The 12,975-nt window shown below is 45.7% G+C and overlaps 2 protein-coding genes across 6 annotated transcripts in view; both read left to right on the top strand.

Annotated features, from left to right (window-relative positions):
- TDRD1 (tudor domain containing 1) overlaps positions 1 to 1,553 on the top strand; it is a gene marked incomplete at its 5' end in the record, with an annotated part of 41,887 nt that extends 40,334 nt beyond the window's left edge. For all 4 annotated transcript variants that reach the window (XM_081074532.1, XM_081074533.1, XM_081074535.1 and 1 more), the window contains one exon: positions 1,066 to 1,553. The remainder of the gene's footprint in view (positions 1 to 1,065) is intronic.
- A 6,238-nt stretch (positions 1,554 to 7,791) lies between these two features.
- VWA2 (von Willebrand factor A domain containing 2) overlaps positions 7,792 to 12,975 on the top strand; it is a 46,199-nt gene continuing 41,015 nt past the window's right edge. The window contains exon 1 of one of the 2 annotated variants that reach the window (XM_081075271.1): positions 7,792 to 8,148. The gene's annotated coding sequence lies outside the window, so the exon portion shown is untranslated. Of the gene's footprint in view, positions 8,149 to 8,688; positions 8,792 to 12,975 lie in introns of those variants that run through there. The other variant, XM_081075272.1, reaches the window with a different exon arrangement.

The raw sequence follows: 12,975 nt of genomic DNA, 5'->3' as shown, positions 1-12,975 counted from the left end.
TAATTTCATAGATGAAGGAACATGCAATGGCATGAACTTCTGGAATTTAGTGCTAGTGCCAAATTATATTTTTAATCAAGTTGATTAACTTACATGTGCTTCTATCTTTCTATCTGTGTAATAGGCTTTTTTCCCCATAAAGATGTTGAGAGTGCTTACACTCACAAGTTGAGATGAAACCTATATTTTCTTTCTATTGCTTCTAAACAGATTGAAGACATTAAAAAACACACTTGATTTAAAGTGTAGTAGTTGAACTGGCTTTTTCCCTACTGTGGGAATACATACATATTTTGTCTACATTTGAATACAGCGTATACCTTACATTTGGGTAGTGCCTTATTTAAAAAACACTTTTACATCTAGTCTCATAGTTTATCTTTATAATACCTTTGAAAAGAAAAGCCCCATTTTATAGATGAAGAGGCTGAGGCTCAAAGAGGTGAAATGCTTGCCCAAAATCGCACACCGACTGGAAAGTAGGACTTACAACTCAAAGCTGAGTTCTCTACTGCCCCCTGCTGTTTGCCTGCATGCTGTGCTGCAGTATCTTTTAATACTAGATCAACTCTGAAGGGCACTGCACGAAGGGGTTTATATTATTAGAAAAAAATTACATACATGGTTACTTAAGCACACTTCCTTAATTGTAGTGAAAATGTAGTTGAATATTTAGGACTTGAAGTTATTCTTCCTAGAAATAGAGAAAATGTGTTTCAAATGTGTTTCACCATCTCTGGAGAAATTTGTTTTGTTACTTATTTAATTATAAAATGGCTAAACTAGGAGTGATGTGATGAGAACATAAAACTTTGTAATCCGTTGCACAAAAGTGATTACTTCAGCATACAAGTTAAAATACTTTTTATATTTGAAGGAGCGTGCAGCTATAATTAACATAAAATACCTTATGGTGGGTTTATTTTTAACTGGAAGATGTGACTTAAATGTGTAATTTCAGCTAAAAGTGAATCTTGGGTTTGCGTGTACTTAAGCTAGAAATTAAGAACCATGGTGACTGACTTTTTATATAAGGCATAAAGGTAGTTGATTTTTCTCTTTCAGAAGCAGTCTCTTGGAAATAAACACGTATGAGAGAGGAAACAATGAAGACTAGACTTAAGAGAGAAAGGACAGCACCTTGTGTTTTTGTTTATTGGAATCTTGTCTACGTTTTCTTTAATGACCCTTCATGCCCCCATTTTTGTTTGCTTATCGTTCTTCCATTAGATTGGGTAGTTTTATTTTTTTCTCTTAAGTTCTTCCTCCCAAATAAATAAGCCTTGCATAAAAGATTCATACCAAATTCAGGGGAATATTGGGAAGGGATACATAGGGGCTTTCTACTGTATATATAACTTTAGTACTTAAATGTACAGAAGGAAAGATGACTCGATGTTAATACTGGATAAATCTAATTGATGGATACATGAGTCCTACTTTTTGGACTTTTTCTGTATGTTTGAAACATTTCATAATACAATGTGCCCTGCTCTCCCTGTCGTCATCTGCCTCTTACACATAATAAATGTTCGTTGGTTTATTGTTGCTTCAGTCTCTGCTCTTTTTTTCCTGTCCACCCTGAGGTCATCAGCTTCTTTCTCTCCATCCTGACTTGGATCACTTTTCCTTTGGCCTTTGTGCACAGTCTGTCCTTGGGCTCTGGACCACTCCAACTGGGGAAGGGACTTTCTGCTCCTGCCATCCATACCCTTCCAGATCTGTAACCACTTAGATTTTTATTGTAGAGAGAATCTGCCATTTTCTGAAACACAAATACAGTTAACAATTTAAGTTAAAAATCTAAATTAGAGTATATTATGTTGCTTGAAGCACATGATCTTCTCCTAAACTCACATGTGCAGAATTACGGACCAGTTGACTTTCCTGCCAGCCCGTAAGTTTCTATTTGGGAATTTTTCCATGATTTAAATACCAGCCTATGACAACCTGAGAAGAGGTCACCAACTCAAGAAACTTAAAAGACTTTTTCTTATTCTTTTTTTTTTGCTTTCACTGATAATGTGTGTCAGCTAATCTGTTAGATTGAATGGAATTTTTCCTCATGTAAAGAGTTCAAACATGGATATGCTTCTAACAGAGCAAAATTTATGCTGTTTTGCCCAATGAAATCCTTTCACTTCGCAGTCAGATTCCTTTTGCAATTGCCAGCAATTGCTCACTTTCTCTTCTTATTTGCACATACTGGGAGCATTGGATGCTCAGTTCATACTAAGTGCAATTCCAGCCGTAATGAAAATGCAAATGAAAACCAGGGAATCACACAATCAGCCTTTTTATTTTGGAAAATTAGGGAAACATGACAACACATAAGAAATCCTAAAGTTCATCAGATTCCAAGGTTTTACAGTACTGGAAATTTGAATGCAAACAGTTTTAATTAAATGGAGTTTAATATTACGTGGTGCTTCAGTTATTTGCCTTGTTCCCAAAGAAACTAATTGTATACAGCACTAGTCTCACAAATAGAGATGAGGGTTAAATGTTCCCTGGGTTCGTTCAGCATATTAACGTCCCAGACCACCAGGTCTTCCTTCTTAGTAGGATTAAGACATTTCCTATTTTAATGAACATTAATTCAAGAAATAATGAGCTCCAGCTGTGTGCCTGACTGTGGCAGCTGCTGTGTTTATTGTTCAGTAGGGCCATGTGTCACACCTGCCAGTCCCCTTCTTCAGGTTCCCTCAAAATATCTAGTTCAGTCAAGAACAGTAGATCTGAGACCACATAGCTGAACAAACAGTGTATTCCTTGGCAGCGGCCATGTAAATACTGAGACAAATCAGATCCATTGATTAAATAGCAAACAGGTTCATGGGGACAAAAGACATTTGATACGCCTTTTCTTTTGGTAGAATTCTTTTGCTGGGGCAGCTAGAAATGTCAAAGACTCAAAATTGTGAATGAGGGTGGTTCATCTTCTGAAAAGGAGCCCTCTTGCTGGGTAGTAACATGCTGCAGAAAACCAGTAACGTGAGGATCTTTACCAGCAGGGCCCTCCGCTGCCAAATTCCAGGAGAGAATTACGTTATTGCGAGGCTCGCTGCCGGGAGCTGCCAGCCCAAAGCACTGAACCATTACTGTTACTAGTGGGCTCCTCACCAACACTACCACTGCCTGGATTTGGCAAATTGAGCTCTTCTGGGATTATCAGAATGACACCTGGACGACCACCAACGCAGGTGGTTCTGTAGCCACACTTGCACGCAAGCAGTGCAGACTCATTAAACACGTAAGATTCTCAAGGGTGGCTTTTGTTCTGTTTTTCCAGATGAAAGGAATTGGAGGGCAGCCTGTGTTTCCAAACGTGAATTGTTTATGGTAGGATTACTTGTTGGAATTAAAATGAGCTTCATTTACAGTGAAGACTGCTGCCCATCTGCCCAGGGTGAGAGTTGCAGAAGGCTCATCCAGGGAACTGCTAATGCTTTTTCGATTGCCCTAAACGTTCAAGATACCTTTTGGGCAGTCTAATTTCCCCAGGAAGGTTCGTGAATCTTGGCACTAGCTTTCTGATAACCTAAAATTGGTTTCATTTAAGGCTTTAGCAGCTGCCCACCCTCAGCCATTTTCCTGTGCTTTTACCTGAGACCCTGAGGTGATGGTGTTTCTAAAAGCTTGTGGGTAATCATTGATGAGATGCCCACCTCTAGTGATGTGAGCCTTCCAAGAAATGAGATGGACTGTGAAGCTTATAAATCAGGCAGAAGCCTACTCTGCCACCTCCAGGGTGCATCAGGATTCCTCTCAAAATGTATTCAGCAAATTTCTGCTAAGGCATAACATCTGTGTGTGAAAACTAAAGATAATTTGGAAGTATTGACAGTTTGAAGGAGAGTACTTGTGGGGACAGAGTCCCAGAGAGCAGTTTCCAGGCTCACGTGGAAAGAGCCTGTGACTGGTGGGCCGTCAGCTGTAACCAGTGAGCCAATTCGCCACTGACACAGCTGCTGTGTGTACGCTGGTTGGTTGGTTGGCAGGTTGGCATGGCAGGCAGAAAACTGGCTGGTGGATTGAGGCTAGCAAGTGGGGTTAGTGAGTGCGGATGGTGGATTGCGGATCACGTGTATCCCACTTCGTGTGTCTCGCCCGGCCGCCAGCGCGACGGGGGTGCAGGAAGAACCCTTGTGGAGGTACTGGCAGATGCTTGCTTTTGTATCTCCAAGCCAGCCACCAGTGAGAATATAGTTGTATGTCTCCCGTATCTATGGCTCCATGGGTGTTCCTTTTTGGCCTCACCGTATCCTGCGTTCTTATGTGGGGAGCGGGAGCTGAGGCACTGCATTACAATGCTTGTGCAGTTTGGGTCGTTGACTGAATGACCTACTTAGATTACCCAAGAGTAGCCTCTGCCTTGTAGACATTCCGTGCTTACTTGATTCACCAGAAAGCATCACATTTCCCAAAAGCAAATCCAGTAAAACCTTGTTCATAATTATCCTCAGTCTGAAGGAATTGGAATATTTACTTTAACCCTTAGAACAATCGGTGTCTCCCCGAAACCTAAGGGGCTTCAGCTTTGAAATGGCAGTATTTCTTTTCCTCATGTCTGTGCACCCCCACCCCTGTCCCCGCTGCCCATGGAGCACTACAGAATGGGGCCCTTTGTTTTCTCTGGGATGGTTTCTTTGCCGGTTAAGATGCATTGTTTCCTGTCCTTTCATTTCTCAACAAGAGGGTTCTGGTTACTGACTGCTCTGTGGGTTCTGGAAACTCTATAACTTTTGTGGCTCTGTTTGGCATCTCACTTTGGGACTTTTCGTATGTACTTTAGCTTCCTTTATCATTGGGGGGGGGAGGGCTGGATGTAAAGAATTCGAATTGGTCCATCGAGTTGGGAACCATTGTACCCGTCAACCTTGAACATTATAGGCCAGGAAACAGCAGTGGAAAATTAAGCATCTTTTTTCTGTCAGAAAGCCAGCAGGCAGGAGAACTGAAGGGGAGACCCCAGAACGCCTTATCTCCAAAGCATCTCTAAAACAGTAGTCATTCCACCACACTGGGTGTCTCCTGTTTCATGCTGAAGTCTCCATTCATCTGCATGGAATTCAGAGTCGTCTTCATGCCTTGTGTGTTTAATATTGAGACATCCTGTATAGGGTGCTTCATGAATGAATTCACATTTTAAAAGGGCACTTACTCTGTAGAGTTCCCAGGCACTGGGGCCACAAAGATGAAGAAGGCAAATCCTTGGAAGCAAGGTGCTCACAAGCCCTTTGGGATGATGATGTTCCTTCATGGTGACTTTTTAAAATTTCCACAAATCTTCACCACGATTTGGATGACAGTAATAGCCACCCAGCTTCCCTGCTAGTTGCCCACTCACCACTCTCCAGAGCCTGTGCCGCCTGCCTTTTCCCTGCTCTCTATCTGCACACCTGATGAAGACCTTATAGGCACCTGGGACAGATTATACTTTGACGTGAAGGAGTTTGAAGCTACGAGTATCTCTATCAGTATTTATAGTTGAACCTTCTACTTCTTAATCACGGAGTGCAAATTTACCATCAATTAAAGATGTCAAACTGTCACAAACATCCAGAATTGAAATTTGGCTTCTCTAAGGTAAATTTGATTAGGCAAAAGTGTGCTGGGAAATGGTAACAATCATCACAGATTGGGGAGAGAGGGTTGTCAGCTCTGAAATTTCCACTTTTATTACTGTGTTTCCCTGAACATAAGACCTACCCGGAACATAAGCCCTAGCATGATTTTTCAGGAGGACATCCCCTGAACGTAAGCCCTAATGCGTCTTTTGGAGCAAACCTTAAGATAAGACCTGGTCTTATTTTCGGGGAAACACAGTAGGACTTGGGATCTGCCACTCTTAACCCCCTGCTCTGTCTCAAGCAGCACAGGTCACTCGCCACATGTAACTAGTGAACACTGAAAGTGGCTAGATCAAATTCAGATGTAAATGTAAAATGTAACAGAATTTTGAAGACTTGGTAGAAAATCTCTATTGATTACATGTTGAGATACTATTTGGGATCTACTGGGTTGATATTAATTTCTGTTTTACTTTTTAATGTGTCTAGTACTAGAACATTTAAAATCACCCATGTATGTGGCTTGCATTTTATTTCTATGGGACAATGCACATCTAGAGGCACAGACCACCCCTCCCCCCCAAGCATTTGGATCTGCAATCAAGCTCCCCTGCACAGGTGTTCATGCACTAGGTACACTGTTCTGGCAATGTTGGGAGGGCTGGAAACAAACTGTGAACCACAGACAGAAATGCAACACTTTTTAGAATTTTTTTTAAAAAAGGAAAGGTATAAAAAGAAAATTTTTATTAGTCTATCAGAATTGACGTTTACAGGAATAATAGAGGGAAGGTCGTGGAAAAGAAGAAACAGGTCAACCTTCCTGGAAGACAATTTGTTAATGCACATCAAAAGCCGTAAGTTGCATATCCTCTGTAGCCTAGAAATTTAACTTTCTTGCAATTAAGGAATAATTGGGCAAAAGCACAAATATCTAATTGCATGATTAAAATTAAGTTAATTTAATGTTCAACAATAGTAGATAGGTTAAATATGTTAGAATATAAAACAGAAAGATGTTCAAGAAGGGAAATAGGAAAGCTGGTTATGAGTCAGTATCTATGAAATGAACTAAAAAGAATGTAAATTTTTATATAAGGAGAATGATATGACACTGGAAAAACATCCACCATATTGTTAACAGTGGTTATCTCTGGGTGGTGGAATAGGTGGTGTTGTGCGGGGCAGCCTGCGGGGCCTCTAGTCCCGCTTCTCACATAAGAACGCAGGATATGGCTAGGCCAAAAAGGAACACCCACGGAGCCATAGGTAGGCGAGTGTGGGGACAGAGCCAGGAGTGCAGTTTCCAGGCTCTCGGCCTCACGTGGAAAGGTGCTGGCTCAGGTAGTAAATGGCCATCAACTGTGATTGGATGGCTGTCAGCTGTGGCTAGTTGGCCGTCAGCTGTGACCAGTGAGCCATTGGCCACTAATATAACTGCTGTGGCTACGCTAGCAGAAAAATGGGGACTAGCAAGAAGATGGTGGCTGAGCCTGCAAGCCGCACAATGAGGTTGCGAACAGTGTGGCTCCTGCTTCCTGTGTCTCCAACCCAGCCACCAGCAAGAATATGGTAGTATGACTCCCCTACCTATGGCTCCATGAGTGTTCCTTTTTGGCCTTACCGTATCCTGCGTGGGAGCAGAGACCCTGCAGGCCGCCCCACACGACAGGGAGTCATACCACTATAGTCTCATTGGAGGCTGGAGTCACACGACCTGCAACCTACCGTCCGCTTCTCTGCCCGCCAACGGACTTACTGGACTCTCCACTCGACTCACTCTCCAGACAGTGCAGGCCCAGCAGTTATATCAGTGGCTAATTGGCTCACTGGTTACAGCTGACAGTCAATTAGCCACAGCAGACGGCCATCTACTACCAGAGCCAGCACATTTCCACGTAAGGCCAAGAGCCTGGAAACTGCTCTCTGGGACTCTGCCCGTACAGGTGTGGAGTTTGTTTTTTTTTGGGGGGGGGCGGGGAATATCGGGGAACAGTGTGTTTTTCCAGGACCCATCAGCTCCATGTCATGTTGTTTTCAATCTAGTTGTGCAAGGTGCAGCTCACTGGCCCATGTGGGAATCGAACCCAAGACCTTGGTGTTAGGAGCCCTGCGCTCTAACCGAGTTACTGGCTGCCCTGGTGTGGTTTTTTAACTTGCTTACTGGTATTTTCTTTTTGTGCAATGAGCACACATTATATAATGACACTTTTTTGATGAGTATGAAAACTAGATTACGCAACGATAGCCACCATTTGTGGAGTGCTTACTATGTCCGGAGGCAGACTGCTAAGTAAGCATTGTGCTATTTTGCATTGTGGCGTTTGATTTTTAAAAGGCAGGCACCTTCTGGACTTCAATGGGGATACTGGCCACGAGGGCCGCTTATTATCTCGCAACTGCAATGATTGGACAGCCAGGTAAACAAACGACAATTGCCATGACAAACAGAAACGATGCCAAAGCCAACATTTTCGCATGAGTCGGCGGAGCAATAAAAACTGCGGAGCCGACCGACCGCAGGTGGCACAACTCTCGCTACTACGCCGCTCAGGGGCTGGGACCTCGCGCAGGAGTAAGTACTTTTCGTTTCTTTACCGACTTTGGCTAGCAACGCCTTGTTGAAACCGCGAGAGGCGATGCGGCCCGCATCCCCAGAAGCTCCAAGGGCACCTCTGGCGCCGCGCTCCCGCCTCCCTTTGCGGAGAAACACAGGTGTCCCACGTGGCTCCCACCCCCGCGCCCCTCTGCGGGCCTGCAGCGCCCCCTGGCCCGCGCCGCGCCCATGCGGGCCCGTGCAGCCAACTCGGCTCCGGGGTCGCACGTGCGCACCTCGCCGCGCGGGGCCGGGAAGGCAGAGCCCGGAGTTGATTCAGCGGCCTCGGAAGCAGAGCCGCGTCCTTATCCGCCCTTTCCGAAGCGGAGCCGGCTGGGCCCCCAGCCCTCCCGGTCCCGGCCCCGCGTGGACGCGGCGGCGTGGCGGGCTTTGTTCGGCATTGTTGGCGCTTACCTGAGCGCGGTCGCGAGGCCCGCGCGTCCCTCGGGGCAGTCGGTGTCTCCGGGGAGCGTGCACCTGGCGCCCGCCTCCTCGGGGCGCCCCGCCCGCAGCCCCGGGCGAGCCAGCCCGGCTTGGGACAGGGGCGCGCGGCAGGCCTCAGAGCTGCCCGTCTCTTGGGTCCCGGGCACCGGAGCGCCGAGCGGAGGGGCGCGGAGTGCAGGTAAGCGGAGAGGGACTCGATGGCTGTGGGTGGAGGAAGGAACCACGTACTAAACCCGAGCTGCTTGGCGAGCTATCCCAGCGGCCGCAAAAAGGGCTTGTCTTCTGAATAAAGGCTTTGGGGACATGCCCAAGGCCCATCTGCGCAGCTCTCCCAGGCAGCTGAGTGCCTCCAGCCAAATGTCTGCAAGCAGAGCCCGAGTGGGGTCCGCTGCCCTGACAGATTCGCCCTTGGGCGATTGCGAAGTCCAGGGGATTTGTTCTCTCTGGTGATTTCACATGGTGGAGACCCAGGACACACAAGCACACGCGCGCGCGCGCGCGCACACACACACACCCATACACTTGACCCAGCCTTTCCTGCACTTCTGCCCAGGGGAGGGCCCCGGCCACCTGCTGGAACGGTAAAAGGTAAAAGCGAGGGTCTCAGACTTGAACCTTTGAAACTTACCAGGGGGCATCATTAAAAAACTTGGTGGACATCCAGGCAGAAGAGAAGGGAGGAAGGCACCGTTGCTGCCCTTTCATTTGTGAAACCAGTGGCTGTCCAGCTGAGGGGACTTTCAGTGGGGACACCATGCAGTGTGTTTGGTGTCTTGGAACTGAATAATTAGAACCTACAATTTTCAAACTATGGGGTCCTTTAATTAAAAACAAAAACTCTACAACCTCTAAGTGTTTTATAAATTGAGGTCTAAAAATGCAAGCTCTGTTTGGCTTTCAGTGTGATATAGTAAGAAATGTGCATTTATTGGAAAGAGTCAGAAAAGTCAGAGGTAGCACTGCAGTTGGCGAAGGCAGTGGCAGGTGGTTGTTCATTTGTAAGTGCTGCCCACCTTCAGTGGCTGTAGCCGTTCTCTTTTTATGGCTGTTGGGGGTACAAAGTGCCACTGGGCTGCCCTTCAGGTGGGATATGGCCCTTACTCTTCTTTTGTAGAAATCCAGCTCAGAGCCATCTCTCAACCATGTAAGAATTTCCCAGACTAGGACCCCAGGAAAATCCCAGGGGGAGAGGGGGATTCCTTTCTTCATCATACCTGTCTGTTGGACTGAAAACCGTCAATGACGTTTTTCTTCAAATCTGGTTTTGGGTCTGCCATCCAGAGTTTAAGGTAGCTACAGGCATACCTTGTTCTATTGTGCTTCACAGTTGTGTTGTTTACAAATTAAAGGCAAGATCCTCCACCAGCAAAAAGATTGCAACTTGCTTTATTGTGGGGGGCTGGAACAGAACCTGCAGCATCTCCAAGGTATGACTGTTTTTCCCCCTCCCCTCAATAGGCTTGGCTCCTCTGGAATGAATCAGAGTGAGATGCCTGTGTGTTTACAGATGAGAAAACTGAGACTTAGGGTGGAACACTGCCTGAAGGTGAATGGGAGAGCGTACCAGGCACCTGGACTCCTGGGTTTTTAATGAGCTTCATAAACGGCACAGTCATTAATTGGCAAGTGATGACATTGGGGATAAATTACTGGTGAAAATGTAAAAGCCTTTTGTTAAGAATGCCCCCACCCCGGTGTGCGTCTTAAAGAGCATTTTCATGGCTTCCCAACACCTGGGAGGGTGCTGGGCACAGGCCAGACGCTTAGTGGTTTTTGTTGAATAAGTGAAATTTCATATAATTATATCAGTGGGTCAGTTGCATTAGGAGGTGTTTTAGAACAGTGGTCCTCAAACTTTTGTACTCCACAGATCAGTAAAAATTTTTTAATTGGGAGGGCTATAACAGAATGCCTAATGTTTAATTTTATCCCACAAGGATATTTAAAAAAATCCCTCCCATCCTCTACAAGGCTACTGGAGGTCTCTTGGAGACTGCACAAGGGAGCAGCTACCTGTGCAGCACCCCTGCGTCAGCGTCACCCCAGGCCAGCTCCCCGAATGCCGAATACAGCTGCATAGTTTACCCTTTGATCTTCCAAGCAGCTCCAGGCTGCTTTTTCTTCCTCTTCCACCTGCAAAATTCCCTGCCGGGCTTCCCGGAATATGAGGTCTGACAAGTAAGCTCGTGAACTTTGTTGCAATGATGTTGCTAACCTTTTTTGATATCAGAGGGGTTACTCATTATGAATTTGTACCATCTGGACAGTTAACCAAGTTTACTCTTTGGAAGTGCTGAAAAGACCGTGTGAAAAAGTAAGACGGTCTGAACATTTTGCGAACAATTCATGGGGCTTGCATCACGACAATGCACCAGCTCACACGGCACTGTCTGTGAGGGAGTTTTTAGCCAGTAACAAATAGCTGTATTGGAACACCCTCTCTACTCACCTGATCTGGCCCCCAATGACTTTTCTTTACCCAAGAATAAAGAAAATATTGAAAGGAGGACATTTTGATGACATTCAGGACATCAAGGGTAATACGATGACAGCTCTGATGGCCATTCCAGAAAAAGAGTTCCACAATTGCTTTGAAGGGTGGACTAGGCACTGGTATCGGTGTATAGCTTCCCAAGGGGAGTACTTCGAAGGTGACCATAGTGGGATCCAGCAATGAGGTAGGTATGGAGCACTTTTTCTAGGATGCGTTCGCGAACTTAATTGTCTGACCTCGTTGATTACTATCCTTGATCCCTCACTTCCTTTCCTGATCCCGAATCCCTTCTCTTAAACTGGATTTCCCTGATCTCCATTTAGGAAACTTTGCCCTGGCCCAGGGGGCTCTTGCCAACCTTTCCAGGTCAATAGGATAGGTGATTTCACCCCGGTTTTTGAGAGAAGGAAATTGAGAAACTGAAGTAAAAGAATTTACTGGAGAGGCTCATTCTCAGGTCTCCTGATGTCCGATTAGTGCTCTTTCCACGTCATCTGTGTACTGCACGCTTCTTGTCATGGCCAAGCTCTCTGCCATCAAAAGACCCGGGCTTGAATGCAAGCTTGTGCTTTACTAGCTCTGTGATGTCAGACCCCAATTTCTCCAAGACCATTGTCATGTATAAAAATGGAAATGATCATGTCTACCCTATAGGGTTATGAGGATTGTTAAATTAATAAGTGTGATCTTGTAGCACACATTTAGAAAGTATTTTGCCAATGGGAGGGGTGCTCACACATTATCTCACCGGCTCTTTACAACACCGCGTGAGTTTATAAAACTGAGATTCTCCTCATTTGACAGGTGGATAAACCGAGGAATGGGAAGTTGTTGCTTGCAGTCACCCAGCTGGTTACAAGCAGAGCTGGACTGGAGTTTGGTGTCTGGGCCCCCTGTCCTGTGAGTGTGCTTCCCAAAGTCCCAAGGAGTGACTTTGGGTCCTGTACAACTTAAAAGATTTTCAAGTGTCATCAAACATCAAAATCTCTTTCGGCTAAAAATGTCTTAGCAGATGTGGTGAGTGTGGGAGGCCCAGTCTGCCCACTTTTCTCCCCAACCATCCAGGGAATTGTTTGTCTCTTGGTGCTGACTCTGGTTGTCAGACCATTGGGTTCTCACAAGGCTTTACCTGGGCAGCTTTTAGGGGGACCGAGGCTTTACCTGGGCAGCTTTTAAAATGCTGTCCCTGACTCATCAAACTAGAAACGTGTTGTCTACTTCTCTGGACTCTGGGCCTGTGTCAAGTGTTTTGCCAAATGAACAAGAAAGATAATTATTATAGCAAAAGACACCAAGGATTTCCTGGCCGGAGACTTCTACCTCCAATTTTAGTCTTCCTGTTCAGGCATTGACTGTTCTTGTAAAGGGCTCAGGTTTCCATCCCACTGACTGAGAGGAAGGAGGCTGCCAAGGGCGAATGTAATATTAGGGGTTGAAATTGCGTTTTGTAAGGAGGTGGAAGTGGTTTCCTCTTTCACCCTGCACTCCTTTCATTTCAAATCATAAAGGAGAAGGCAGGCATTGTCCTGTAAAACTGCCTTTAGCTATCGCCAGTCCGGCCCTTCTTTTTCAAAAGTAACCTTGTTTGGGCCTGGGTTTCTTCCTGTGTCGTGGGATATGTAATCCCAGAGTGCAATGTTTTGTGGTGCCCTGCAGCAAACCCCACTCTCCTGCTGTCCCAAATGCCCCCAGTGCTGTGTGGAACCAGGATTTGAAGACAACAATCAGATGAGAAGATTGGGGGGTAGGGGAGGCCTAGTGCATGTGGGAAAGTTTCAAAAGCCAAGGAAGAATACCTGGAAGTAGCATGAGTGGTGGAACAGAAAGGAACAAATGTGATAAGCGAGGCATTTGTGATGGAAAAGGCT

Source organism: Rhinolophus hipposideros (genome assembly GCF_964194185.1).
Source record: "Rhinolophus hipposideros genome assembly, chromosome: 15".
NCBI lineage: Eukaryota > Metazoa > Chordata > Mammalia > Chiroptera > Rhinolophidae > Rhinolophus > Rhinolophus hipposideros.
This window is presented reverse-complemented; position numbering and strand designations above follow the sequence as displayed.